This window comes from Dipodomys merriami, unplaced genomic scaffold, assembly GCF_024711535.1.
Source record: "Dipodomys merriami isolate MVZ:Mamm:240054 unplaced genomic scaffold, mDipMer1.0.p SCAF_939, whole genome shotgun sequence".
Classification (NCBI taxonomy): Eukaryota; Metazoa; Chordata; class Mammalia; order Rodentia; family Heteromyidae; genus Dipodomys; species Dipodomys merriami.
In genome coordinates this window covers 2,070-16,565 of record NW_027206556.1, presented here as the reverse complement: position 1 = coordinate 16,565, position 14,496 = coordinate 2,070, and the positions used below count along the sequence as shown (strand labels likewise).

The 14,496-nt window shown below is 36.6% G+C and overlaps 1 long non-coding RNA gene across 1 annotated transcript; it reads left to right on the top strand.

Moving 5' to 3' along the window:
* The first annotated feature begins 743 nt into the window (after positions 1-743).
* On the top strand, positions 744-3,882 carry LOC138821757 (uncharacterized). Its single transcript, XR_011370211.1, has 2 exons — positions 744-1,320; positions 3,742-3,882. It is a non-coding gene; the product is annotated as an uncharacterized lncRNA (long non-coding RNA).
* Positions 3,883-14,496: the final 10,614 nt, after the last annotated feature.

Genomic DNA, 14,496 nt, shown 5'->3' with positions numbered 1-14,496 from the left:
TTCAATACCAACATCAAATACAGTGAAAGCAGGGATTATACCATAGGGGAGGGACATAAAAAGCAACAAAGAAATCATCTTATAAATATGTTCGAAACAACCGCAGGAGAGAAAAAAAAAAAAACATTTCTTCATGTATCTATTGACTATCCTTTCCTCTTCAGAGAAGTTTCTCTTTAAGTCGTTAGCCCACTTATTTATTGGGCAGTTGTTTCTTTGAAGATTTGGTTTTGGGGGATTTAATTTTTTAAGTTCTAGGTATATTTTAGATATGAGTCCCTTGTCTGTATAACCCATGCTTTCACTGTATTTGATGTTGGTATAATTTGTGGAGGGGAAGGGAAAAAACAAATCGTTTAACTAAGGATACATGTAGACTCATTGCAATAATGAGATGTACAATTCGTTATGTCAAAAAACGAACTTTACAACTTTGGTGAAGGGTGGGGGGAGTGTCGGGTGGGGAGAGGGGGGAGTATGGAAAGGGATGGGAAGTGGAAACAAAGAGGAGGCTACAATGCTTGATAAGAAATGTACTCGTTATCTTGCCCATGTTGTAATTCCTCTGTACGGTATTCTCATAATAAAAAAGAAAAGAAGAAACATTTGAATCCTTATCTTGGGGTTCCAATCCAGATGCCCCTCAATAGATGAATCGATCAAGAAAATGTGGTATGTATACACAATGGAAGTCTATGCCTCCATCAAAAACAATGACATTGCCCCATTAGTTAGGAAATAGAAATGCTTGCCAAAACTCATATTAAGTGAAGTAAGCCAGGCCCAAAGAAACATAGATCCTATGGTTTCCTTTATTTGCAACAACTAGTATATGTCTGAGACAAACAGAAACTGTCAGATAAGTTGATGTTAGGCAAAATGAAACATTTTAAATTTAGTCTGAAGATTGAGTGAATGCTTAGCATAGAGAAATGTCAAGCATTTGGGAATACACTTTTTGACATACACCAGAAACATTAATCCTCCAGAATGTGGGAATTAGATGCTTGCCCCGTGGAATTGGAAGTTTTAATGTACTAAACTATCCAAAGCTGTACAGAAACCTATGAGAGGCCCTTTGCTCAGTATATTCTCGAACCATCAGAGACTGTTTCAGCTCGCTTTCCTCAGCTTTCTTCAGAGCCTAGAAACCCTTTGAGCCAAAATGCAACTATTTTATGGGAACTCTTGCTGGAAATTTTACTGTATTCTTTTCCTTTTCTAAGCTTGTGTTTAGATCAGTGATCAAATGCTAATGCAAGCCTTTTATTGGAAAGGGCTGGTGAAATGCAAGCTGCTGTTCTAGTGTGGAAAAGCAAGGTGGGTTCAATTGCAGTTTTGACCTCTTACAACTGATTTGGGGGGAAAATGTCTGTCACTATTAGCTTTGGTCTTTGGAGATTTAGAGGGAGAATGTAGTATTTGCAGGATATTGGTAAATATCCTAGTAAGTAGCCAATTCTATTTAACACTTCAATTTACATACAGAAATGATGGAAATGACTTTACTATAAAGCAAGTTTAATTGATATAGTTAAAAAATGAGATAGCAGAAATAAGGTAGAATAATCAATGAAGTAATTCTGTAGTTGAATGGAAATACTATAATGGTAAAACTCAAATGCTTATGGGTTGCAAATAGAAAATCTAAAGCAAATATTTTAATTTTTCACTTTGCTAACTTTATTTATGTTGGTGCTAATTCTAGGAATTGAACTTAAGGCCTGGGCTCTGTCCCTTAGCTTTTTCTTTTGCTTATGGTTAGTGCTCTACCACTTGAAGCCACAGCTTCACTTCTGGCTTTCTTAGAGATCACATAACTTTTGTGCCTCGGTTGGCTTCGAACTCTGATCCTCAAATTCCATTCTTACAAGTAGCTAGGACTACAGGAATAAGCCACCAGTACTCACCTTCAACTTGTTTTTTTGTTGTTTTGTTTTGTTTTGTTTTGTTGTTGTGGAGCTTGAGCTCTGGGTCTGGATTTTGTCCCTCAGATCTTCTGTTCAAGCCTAGCACTCTACCGCTTTGAACCACAGTGCTAATTTCAGTTTTTCTGGTGCTCAATTGGAGATAAGAGCCTCATGGATTTTCTGCCAGGCTGGCTTTGAACCACGATCCTCAGCTCTTGACCTTCTGAGTAGCTTGGGTTTCAGGTGTGACCCACCAGTGCCTGGCTCAACTTATTAACAACTTAGTGACATTTTCCCCCTGATTTCAACTACCCCTTCTATTTTGGTTGATCTGATTTGTTTCTACAGTAGAAGTATAATCCTCTATGAAAATATCATAAAGTGATGTAAGTTAGATTTAAATAGTTATTGATATTATAGGATATTAGAGCCATAGAGTGAACTTAAATCCCTTGTGCAATATTTGACACTCAAAAACATTTTATATTCAAGGTAATTACATAATTTTATGTTCGTGATGTACAAACAGGATTTTTAATTTAAGACTTGATAGTACTTACTTATTTGTGTTAGAGTATAAAGTTTAGTTAGGAAATAATAATGAGAAAACTGAAAAAAATCCCTGTATTTTTAAATTTTGTAATTTTTGCCAGTCCTGGGGCTTGAACTCAGGATCTGGGCACTGTCTCTGAACTGCTTTTGCTCAAGAGTAGTGTTCTACCACTGAGCCACAGTGCCACTTCTGCCTTGTTCTGTTTATGTGGTACAGGGCATCTTGCATGGTAGGCAACCACTAAGCCACATTCCCAGCTCTATGCCTGTATTTTTATTGTGGATACATGAGAGGAATTTAATGAGATGTACATCCATTATTTGAATAAATTTTAATATTTTTCTATATGTACTATCAGCGTGGTGTAATTACTCCTAAGGAAAATCAAAGAAGTATAGCAAAAGCTATAAATAATATTTGAGGACCCTTCTAAATCTAAGGGGAAAAAGACAATTTTGGAAGACAGTTTAAGAAATGACAAAGTTCAAAATTTATTTACTAACTTATTAGATGGCTTAAAATACAGGATTTGATTGCATATTCTAAAGCAGCAGAAGAGAAAAGACAAAAGAGGGTTAGCACTTTGTCCTTGTTTCACCTGGATGCTGGATTCTCAAATGGACAAAAAAAGATACCTTCTTGAGTGAGTTGAAAACTGAGTTGAGGCCCACACTAGAGACATATGGCAAATATATAAATCCCATTCAAGGGAAGGAAAATCTTTTTAAAATACAATGTTAAGTACAATCTAATATTGTACTTTAAACTACAATCAAAGGTACTGCTATGTTCTACTTTCCTGGATGAGGTTTAGAACTATGGTTTCATAAAGCTGCTTTTGAAATGTGAAATGTAGTTAGTTTATTAAATTGTGTTAATAGAGGTCATCTATAATTAACCAGGTGTGGTGCATGCCTATGATTTTAACCCTCAGGAGTCTTGATACAGAATGATTGTGAGTTCCAGGCTAATCTCAACATATGTAATGACCTTATTTCAAAACACAGCAACAACAAAAAGAAAGAAAAAGATACCTATAATTATATGGTTTATTGTATACTCTAAAACGTAAGTGAAGTCATAATAGTAATAAGGTTTTATTAAAATGAATAAATTCTAGAAAATAACATCAGCAACTTTTTCCCCTGAAATTCCCATTTATCCAGTGGTATTCCAACTGGTTTTTGGAAAAATGAAATCTTAAGGAACCTATAGAATTGTACCTAGTGTTTCATGAATGTTGTGTTTTAGCCCTCTGCTTTGGTTTTCTGCTGGCAGGCCAGAAGTGGACTCCTAGAAAAGGGGAGCAACAAGGCTGGAATGACAGCTGGAGAAAAGAGGTGATACTTAATAGAGCTGAGCAGAGATCCTACAGGGAATATGGACCATTTGAGGCCAAGAGGCAGGCCGACTTTACAGCTGAGAAGTTTTCAGCTGAAATGTATGTACAGTCCTCAACTGGGATGGTTGGGGAACCAGAGGACTTTTCAGAACAGCCATAACTCTTTGTGAACTTTCCATATTACAGATCTTAGGAACATTTTGATAGTTTAGGCAACAAGTCATTATTATTTTAGATGACACCTGAAAGATCTTCATGTATTTCAGAGATGACCTTATATCAAGATTCAGGGCCAGTTGTATAATTAAATCTAAATGTGGAGCTGGGTTCTGTTGGCTCATGCCTGTAATTCTAGCTACTCAGGAGGCTGAGATATGAGGATCGTGGTTCAAAGGCAACCCCAAGCACGAAAATCCTTGAGACTCTTATCTCTAATTAACCACCAGAAAACAGGAAGTGGTGCTATGGTTTAAATGGTAGAGTGCTAGCCTTGAGATGAAGAGCTGAGAGATATCACCCAGGCCCAGAGTTCAAACCCCATGAACAACAAAAATAAATAAATTATAAATTAACCATGGGCTTGGAAGGTACTTTATCAGTAGAGCATTGGGAGAGCTCTTTAGAATATACAAGGCCCTAGTATCAATGTCTAATTCCACTGCAAAGGAAAAAAAAATATTTTCCATAAGTATGAGAAGCACACAGTGCAGTGTTTCACACGAGTTAACATAGCTGTTTTGCGAGACACCACCTTAACTTATAAAAAGCTGAGTGTCCTGGTACATTCCTGTCACCTATGTGGGAAGCATAAATATGGGGTACAGGCTGGCCTAATCAAAAGCAAGTATACAAAAGTAACAAAATAGCTGGACTCTAGTGGCTCACATCTGTAGTACTAGCTACTCAGAAGGCTAAGATCTGAGGATCACAGTTTGAAGTCAGCCCAGGCAGTAAAATCCATAATATTTTCTCTCCAATTAGCCAGATTAGAACTGAGGCCTAATACAGCAGCAGCTGTAAACAACAACAAAAAAAGGTAAGTAAAAGCTCAAGGTCCTGAGTGTAAGGACCAATACTGACACCAGAAAAAAATAAACAAATAAATAATCAAAAGGAACTGGAGACATGGTTCAAGTAGAGTGCCTTTGTAGCAAGCATACAGTCCTTAAATCAAGCCCCAGCACAGCAAAACAAAACAAAACCAAAACAGATGAGTATATTGGATTCTTTAAAATTTTACTTTGAAGTTTTACACTAAGGAGCTAATTTTAGAGTAGGGATATAATTAGGGTTTTGATTTAGCATTATGAATTCAGTCTCTTAAATAGATTGAAACAGATTCTTAATTCTATGATCAGCTAAGTAGGCTATCATGAGACATGTTAAGAAAAGTCTAATATGATACATGATACCAAACTCTGGAAAGTTCTCTGGTGTGAAGTAATGCATAGGACTGGTGCATTCTACCATGTCTCCTGAGTCAGAGCAAAGCCTTCTACAAACGTAGTTATTATTTTGCTTATGCCTCCTGTTAGTAAGATAGTTCTGTATTCAGGGAGTCAATTTTCTCAAAGTGATTTGACTTCCTGCCATCCAAATTCATTTAGGACCCTGTCCGAAGCAAAGTCTTAGTCAAAGAACATGGCTTCATAAGGCTGGAGTAAGGAACCATTTTCCACCAAGCGCTATTTGGATATTTATAACCTGTCATGTACCAAATGATTTTTCAGGCCTTATAGGGCCCATGGGTCAAGTGTACCTCATCCCTGCTAGAGTCAATTAGAAATAAGTAAATAAAGGACCTGTAGCAGAGAGCAGCACATCTGAAGTAGTGTGCATATGGTGACTAACTAGAAGGGACACATAAAACAGCAATGCACAACCTGGTGGATCTGCCACAAGGTTAGAGAAAGTTCTGGAAAAGCTCACTTTATTTTTTATTTTTGGTGATTATTTCAAATTTTCTCTGTAATGGCCACTTTTATATGTAAAGCTTCTTGGAGCAGAACTAAATTTTTGAAAGGTTTATGTATTTTTTCTCTACTCAGACTTTTATTCTATGGAAAAAATGAAATTTTTGTTCAAATGCAGAAACCGTCGTTGCCATCATTTTTAAAAAGTATGGAACTTTAAAAAGTATAATTGAACATGTCAGTTTTTCTTTTTTTAATAAGTATGGTAGGCTTAAAAAGATAGATTTTTGTGACATGAAAATCTGTCTGTGAAGTGAAATAACATATGTAATGGTAGGGGCACAGGGATGTGAGACAATGAAGTGACTTTTCTTTATTTCTTTTAAAATAATTTGATTTATAAAAACATTGCAAGAATTACATAAAATATTCTCTTATACCCTTCATTTGGATTCCCTGAATATCAACTTCTTAACATATTTCCTTTACCATTCTCTCCTTTTCTACATAGTTTTCTCTTTGTCATTTAGAAATAAGATGTGTGAGTGTTCCTTTATCCCTAAATACTTTATGTATTTGCCAAAAACCATGAGAGAATTATTAAAGTAATTAATATTGATATAGCACTATTATCTGATTCTTTAAATTATTTAATTTGCATTCAAATTTCACGAAGTGTTCTATCTTCTTTAATCTGGAATAAAGTGTAGACCAGTTATTTTTGTAGCATACGTATTTCTCACATGACCCATTGAGAGGACACAACTTCTGATACTCCTACCAAATGTAAATGGCAGTGTTCTCTGGTTTTCTGGTGGTTAATTGGAGATAAGGGTCTCACGAACTTTCCTGCACAGGTTGTCTTTGAACCACAATTCTCAGATCTCAGCCTCCTGAGTAGCTGGATTACACGTGTGAGCCACTGACACCCAGCTCAGGTTTCATGATCCATATGTTAATCTTCTGCATTTTGTGTTGGAGTTTGTCAAGAATTAAACTTCTTGAGTACAAGATTATTTAATTTTCATCAAGTTTTAAAATACAGAAGACCTGGTGTGCTGCTTCACACCTGTTGTTCTAGTAATTATGAGGCTGAAGCAGGATAATTGCAAGTTTGTATCCTGGGTTAGATTAGGAAGACTACGTTTCAAAAAATGCAAAAAACTCAAAAACAACAACAAACTCAAAAAAACTCAAAACAACAACAACAACAACAAAGGAAATGGGAAAAGTATATGGAATATATACTGTTTTCAAGGATTACAATATACACAGGGATGATTTTAGGCTTGGTTTCTATCATTAATATATTTGAGAAGACTTTGGTGTTTTGTTGTTATCTGATCTAGATTTCTATAAATGTAGGACTGATTTTCACTGATGTTGTTTCCCATGTATGTGTTTGCTGTTCAAGTATTGTGTAGACTTTTTTTTAAAGATTTGTGTTACAAACAACCGAGAATAGCCAAAGCAATTATAGGCAAAAGAAACAATGAAGGACAAATCACGATACCAGATTTCAAGCTCTTCTACAGAGCCATAATAACAAAGACAGCTTAGTATTGGCACAAAAACAGACCCAAAGAGCAATGGAACAGACTAGAAGATCCAGAAGTAAAATCACATACCTATATTCATCTGACACTTGACAAAGGAGCCAAAGACATACAGTGGAAGAACTATTGGTGCAGGGAAAACAAGGTGGCCACATGCACAAAACTAAAAGAGGACCCCAACCTGTCTCCATGCACTAGCATCAACTCAAAATGAATTGAAGACCTTCCCATCAAACCTGAACCTGTGAAACTACTGCAGGACAGAGTAGGAGAGACAATTGAACTTACAGGCACAGGCAGGAACTTCCTGAACAAAGTCCCCGGGTCACAACAAATTGGAGACTCGAAGAATGGGACTATCTTAAAACAAAATTTCAGCATCGATGAAGAAATAGAAACCAAACTAGAAAGATAACCAACTAATTGGGAAAAAATATTCACCAGCAATAGATCAGAGAAAGGCCTAATATCCATTATATACAGGGAACTCAAGAAACTAAATCCTCCCAAATATAACCAAATATTAAATGGGAAAGCATCTAAAGAGAAACTTCTCAGAAGAAGAGATACAAATGGCAAAGAAACACATGAAATGTTCATCATCCCTGGCCATAAAGGAAATGCAAATCAAAACACTGAGATACCACCTTACACCAGTCAGAATGGAACACATCCTAATGTCAGCCAATGACAAATGCTGGAGGGTATATGGAGAAAGAGGAACCCTTGCATTGCTAGTGGGAATGTACACTAACACAACCACTTTGGAAAGCAGTCTGAAGGGTCCTCAGAAAGCTAAATATAGACCTGCATATGACCCAGCCATACCACTCCTAAGCATCTACCCTGAGCAACAGGAACCAGGATACAAGGACACATGCACCTCCATGTTTATTGCAGCACTGTTCACAATAGCTAAGATATGGAAACAACCCAGCTGCCTCATTACAGATGAATGTATCAAAAATTTGTAGTACATACATACAGTGAAATATGTAGGCATTAGAAAGGATAAAATAATGGTATTCACCAGAAATTGATAGAATTAGAATAAATCATTTCAAGCAAGGTAAGCCAAGATCAGAAAGACAAATGGCACATGGCTTCCTGATATGTGAGTGTTAAATCCAAAATGCAAAGAGATATGACAAAATAAACAGGATTCAAGAAACAAAGGACCTCTACTTAATTTGTCATATCATTCCTAACTGACTCCATGTTCTCGACCTTATATATGGTAGATAGATAGATAGATAGATAGATAGATAGATAGATAGATAGATAGATAGATAGATAGATAGATAGATAGATACCATATATATGTACCATATATATGTACCATATATATTTACCATATATATGTGCACATCTGAGGGGAGCTAGGAGCAGGACACAGAATCAGAGGGAAATAGGAGACTATATAACAGAGGGGCACATCAGCTACATTGGACATTGAATGAAAATGAACTAAGGAATTCAAGGGCAGCAATGGAAGGGAGATGATTAGAGGGAAAGAGGGAGCAGCTTACACTAAACAAAAGGAAAGAAAGGTACATATCAACCGATTTGGAAGAAATAGTTGTATTGTCAAAACTTATAGAATTCACAAACTTTATAGACCATGATAATGACAATTTGCCTTGTAAAGGTTAAAATGTGTATATGACTTTAAGTATTACTATCCCACAATACTGTGAAATTTGTGAATTTTATGTAATCACTGAATCTCAATAAAAATTATTTTAAAAATTATTAGCCTTTGGACTATATTCTAACAATTCATAATGTGCTATGATTTTTTTTCTGTATTTCTATGTCTAGTCTAATTTACGTAAGGAATTTTGATAGTTTAAAATAATTTCTCTTTTCTCAAAATTACATTAAATGCTAATAAAGAAAATTGGAAAAGAATAGAATTTTAAATCAGAAAAAAATGTTCTGTTTTAAAATTGGTTTGGGTTTTGTTAGAAGGTAGAATAGTCAATGTAGAGAATTTATTTAGCATAATGTTTTATATGAAAAAGGTAAGATTAATCATCAATATTTCTGCATTTGTTTTCAAAAAAAGAAAATTGTAAATTCGATATTTTTTTTTATTGTGGTAAGAATGGCTTTTCTTAGCCATGAGAGAATGGTAGGATAATTTACTGGTGCAAGTATTGAAGCTATTAATAATCCGGATTACTTGATTTCAGGATCCGTTTTTGTTTTCGTCAGTCATGGGGCTTGAACTCAGGGTTTGGGCACTTTCTGCGAACTTCTTTGCTCAAGGCTAGTGCTCTACCATTTTAAGCCACAGCTCTACTTTCAGTTTTCTGGTGGTTCATTGGAGATAAAATGTCTCTTAGACTTTCCTGCCTGGGCTGACTTTGAACTTTGATCCTCAGATCTCGGTCTCCTGAATAGCTAGGATTATAGGCGTGAGCCAAAGGCGCCCAGCCAGGATCTCTTTTAAATAAGTAATTTGTTGTTAGGGAAAATGTTTTGGAAAGCCTATACAAATTTAAAAAAGTTAATAAACAACGTGTTAAAATGATTAAGAAGATGTATTCATTTAGAACTACATCTTGGAGTCTAGTAGAAAAAAAGTAGGTCCTCAGAAAGCACGAGGATGGGCAGAAGGGAAAGCGGGCAGGTGATTACACCACCAGATCCTGGTAGTGTACCACACCATACAGGAGCCTGGATGAGGCAGAACACGGGCAGAGGCTTGGGCTGTCTTATCATATTGCATTGTCATCTTTGACTAGACCAGTGGACAGGTTTGATTGAGACAGGCCGCTGAAAGGATGTGGAAGCCCAAAAGGGGGCATGAGAAGCAGAGGGAGAGGCGGTCCCAGGAATAGAGGTTTTGATGCATTTGACCACACAGGGAAACAAGATTTTGAAACATACAGTGGGAATGATAAAACGTAAGTCATTTTATATATGCTATTTTCTACATAAATTTCAATAATATATGAATCTGTTCATTATGTATGAATATTTAGCCAAATTCATATCAGTATGCTATTATGCTATTACTTTTAGAAAGGCTATCTTGGGACAACTTTTATGATCGCTTTTTCTGATGTAGAAATTGACTAGAGCGTCAGTAGTAGCTTAAAGGAATACTATTCATTTCTCTAGAGCTATTAGAACTGAAGACTGCATAGGTAGATATGGAGCTTGTACCTGGGGATTAGGTAAAGAGACCAGGTAAGGGGTGAATGTGTGTCCTCTGAGAGCCTACGATGTAGTGTAAATCTATGTACCTTTATTTGCTTTTATTGAGAATTGTGATCACTGAATTATGCTTTATAATTATGTATCCTTAAGCAGAGACTGATTTGGGGCTTTGATTTACTGACATAATATTTTTGGTGTAAGTACCTAGGTGATAACTTTATATTTTTGGTTGTGGGGCTTGAACTCTGGGCCTTGGTGCTATCCCTCAGCTCTTCAGCTCAAGGCTAGCACTCTAGCCACAGTGCCACTTCCAGTTTTCAGTGATTTACTAGAGATAAGAGTCTTACAGACTTCCTTGCCTGGGCTGCCTTTGAACCATAATCCTCAGATCTCAGCCTCCTGAGAAGCTAGAATTACAGGCCTGAGTCACCGGTGCCCAGCTTCTAGGTGATAACTTTTTAAAACAAGTTTGCTCTGTTGCATTTAGATTTGAAACTGCTTTTAAGGATCTTTTCGTATTTTATATTAGCTAATGGTTTGTGACAGATGTCTACATACTTGTTGATGCCCAAACAAGTATATGGCCTGGCATATTTATGTATGTCTTAATAAGCTTTCTAAATTCCCACATATTATATACTTTTTGGAGACCTTTCAGAGTCCTTTTAGCTTCTTGGTATTGCTTCTTACTTTATAGTCATTTGTAGATGTGGGTTGCAACTCCAAGAGAAGTTTCTCCTGTATCTTCCTCCTGTTAGACATTTCTTTATGGTTTAATGATACTTTCGATCTTTGCCAGTTCTGCTAGAGTAGGTATGTATTTGGTTTTACAGGGGTGTTGACCTTCATGGTGTCTGCTGACCAAGTGGTAGGATTTACTGTAGGGTAAGGGATGATGTAGAGCAAGGAACTGTGCAAGACCAGCTTTCCATAAATTAGAAACTTGATGCATCTGTACTTCTATTCTTCTTCTTTTAAAGAGTCTAAGCTTTTTATGCAATCTTGTTTTTATTTGTTGTTAGTATTATTCTGGATACAGACAGTTCCAGGGTGACCTGGAGTTCTCTGTGTCCCAGGCTGGTCTCTAAATTGTTAGCTTGCTACTGCCACCTCCTAAATGCTAGCATTACAGACATGTGCCACAATGCCAGGCAGAACTATACTTCTTGGAGTATCTGTTCTAAAAGACAAATGTATAAAATAATAATGCCAAATGTAACATTAGTTTTACTACCATTCTCTTCTATAGGACCTGAAGAGAAACTTTTTGAGTGGTTGCTCAATCTGGAATTCCATATTCTCAATGATCTTTTTCTTACTTCAATTGTATGTATGTATCTAGATATACATATATACGTATATACACATAATATCTATATGTATGTATGGAGAGGTGGCTGTGCCACTTGTGGGGCTTCCAGGAGTGGTGTTGGAAAGACGTGTCTCATGGCATTCATTTTGGGTTTCTTTGTGACAGGAATTTAGGTGGTGATAGTTAATAAATCAGTCTTAGAGTAAGACATTTTAATGTGTGAAGGATCTGGGGCTTGAACATAGGGCCTGGGTGTTCACCCTGAGCTTTTATGCTGAAAGCTAGCACTCTACCACTTGAGCCTTGTCTTCACTTCTGGATTTTTGGAGATAAGAGTCTCACTGATTTTCCTGCCCAGCCTGGCTTTGGACCACAATCCTCAGATCTCCGCCTCCTAAGTAGCTAAGATTACCAGTATAAGCCACCACCATCAGGTAAGACTCACTTTTTGTGGTTTTGGTTTTGATTGTTGTTTAATTGTTTCTGTAGTTTTCAGAGCTGAGGTCTGAACTTAAATCCTTGCACTTGCCAGATGAGTTCTCTTACACTGAGCAAGTCCCCAGGCCCTCCTGTTGTTTTTAATCAGCTAATGTGCAGTCAGTGCTGTCATGTGAACTTTGGATCCATGCGGAAGTGAAAGCCAAGAGATGTGCAGTTCATCCCTTGTTCATGCTGAAAACACTGGCAGAAGGACAGACCCACATGACTGAGTAATGACAATTTGGAGTTTCCTAGGGCTGCCAGCTATTCAACAAATAAAGGATTGATATCCATCCTATATAAAGGACTGAAATTAGACAGCAAAAAAACCCAGAAATAATCTAATTACATAGTTTTCAGAAGAAGAAAAAGATGGCTAATAAAGTCATGAGGAAATGTTCAACAGCCTTAGCTATAATAGAGAACATGCAAATTAAAACTGCAATAAGATTAAATCTACTTCAGTTGGAATGACAGCCACCAAGAAAATGTGGAAAGATGAATTAGAAAAGGAATCTTTATACTCTTTTGGTGGGAATGCAAACTAGTGCAACCACTATGGATATCAGTCTAGAAAGAGACCCTTCCAAAGACTCCATTATACCAATATGAGGCGTATGTCAGTAGAATATATCAATATACCTGAAAGATGCCAGCATAACTCATGTTTATTACAGCACTGTGCACAATAGCCAAATGATGGAATCAGACACCTGGAATCTTCTTGAACTGATAAAGAAGTAATATAGATGTACCATGGAATGTTACACAGCCATGAAGGAAAATGAAATCATGTCGCTCTCAGAAAAGTGGATATAATAGAGGACATCATAATGAACCAAGCTAAAAAATAAAAATAAAAAAAACACAAGGTACGTGATTTTTTCCGATATAGAAGCTAGGCCTAAAGAGCATATATATTCATAGACATGATTGTACCTTTGTGTATATGGGCAGATTTACAAATTGAGTCTACAGGACTGTTTAAGAGGGGAAGGGAAAGGGAAAAAGAGAGTGAATAATTTTGAGATACATTATAACTATATATGAAAATAACATGAAAAATGTTGATCAATGGAAAGTTGGGGGGGAGAGAGAGAGGTTGAGGCAGAGAACTAGCAAGAAGGTTGGCTAACTAAGGGGAAAGAGAATGAATATGGTTAAGTAGATTTTTGTCAAAGTAAAACTGAAACTTTTTGAAATTGTTTGAAGAAGAGGGAGAAGGATAACATTGTGTGGAAATGTCACAACAAAATCTCCCCTTGTATAACTAATATATAATAATTTTTTTAAAGGAAGGGACCTGTTGCTCACATCTATACTCCTAGCTACTCAGGAGGTTGAGATCTGAGAATTAAAAGTTTGAAACCAGTTCAGGCAAATGAAACTGAGATAGATATTCGAATCTCTAGTTAAACAAGAAAAAAAAATAAAAAGCTGGACGTGAAAGTGTACCTCTAGTGATAGAGTGCCAGCCTTGAGAGAAAAAGCTGAGCGAGGGGAGAGAGAGAGAGAGAGAGAGAGAGAGAGAGAGAGAGAGAGAGAGAGAGAGAGAGAGAGAGAGAGAGAGAGAGAGAGAGAGAGAGAGAGAGAGAGAGAGAGAGAGAGAGAGAGACCCTGAATTCAAGACTCGGAACCCGTACAACAAAAGAAAAACAAAACTAAAGTAGAATTTAATCAAAGTTCATGGCAAAAAGAAACTGTGAGGTTAAAAAATTGTTATTAAATTTTTGTCAGTCATGGGGCCTGTAACCTTAGCCTAGGCACTGTCCCTCAACTCTTCAGCTCATGGGTTGTACTCTACCACTTTAGCCACAACAACACTTCCAAATTTTTCTGCTTATGTGGTGCTGAGGAATTGAACCCAGGGCCTCATGCATGCAAGGCAAGCACTCTAACACTGATCCACCTTCCCAGCAACTGTTATTAATTATTAAAGAGTTGTATAGAAGGGTTACCATTTCATAAGCATGTAATGAATTTTTTCTTTGGGGGCAATTTCACCCCTTCCTTTGTTATCTCCGTTTCCCTCTCCCATCTCTACCTACAAATTGTATAGTACCACAGTTCATTTTCCTGTTAGTGTCTATTGAGTACCACTGCTGCATTTTTTCACCATTGGTTCTTCCATTGCTTTGCCTCCTATTACCCACCAAAGACAGTTAAAGGAAAAACAGGCAAAAAACAAGAAACAAAGACCAAAAAGAAAAAAGTAAAAACACCATCTTCATCAACAAGAGGAAAAAAAAATATTAAAAAGTT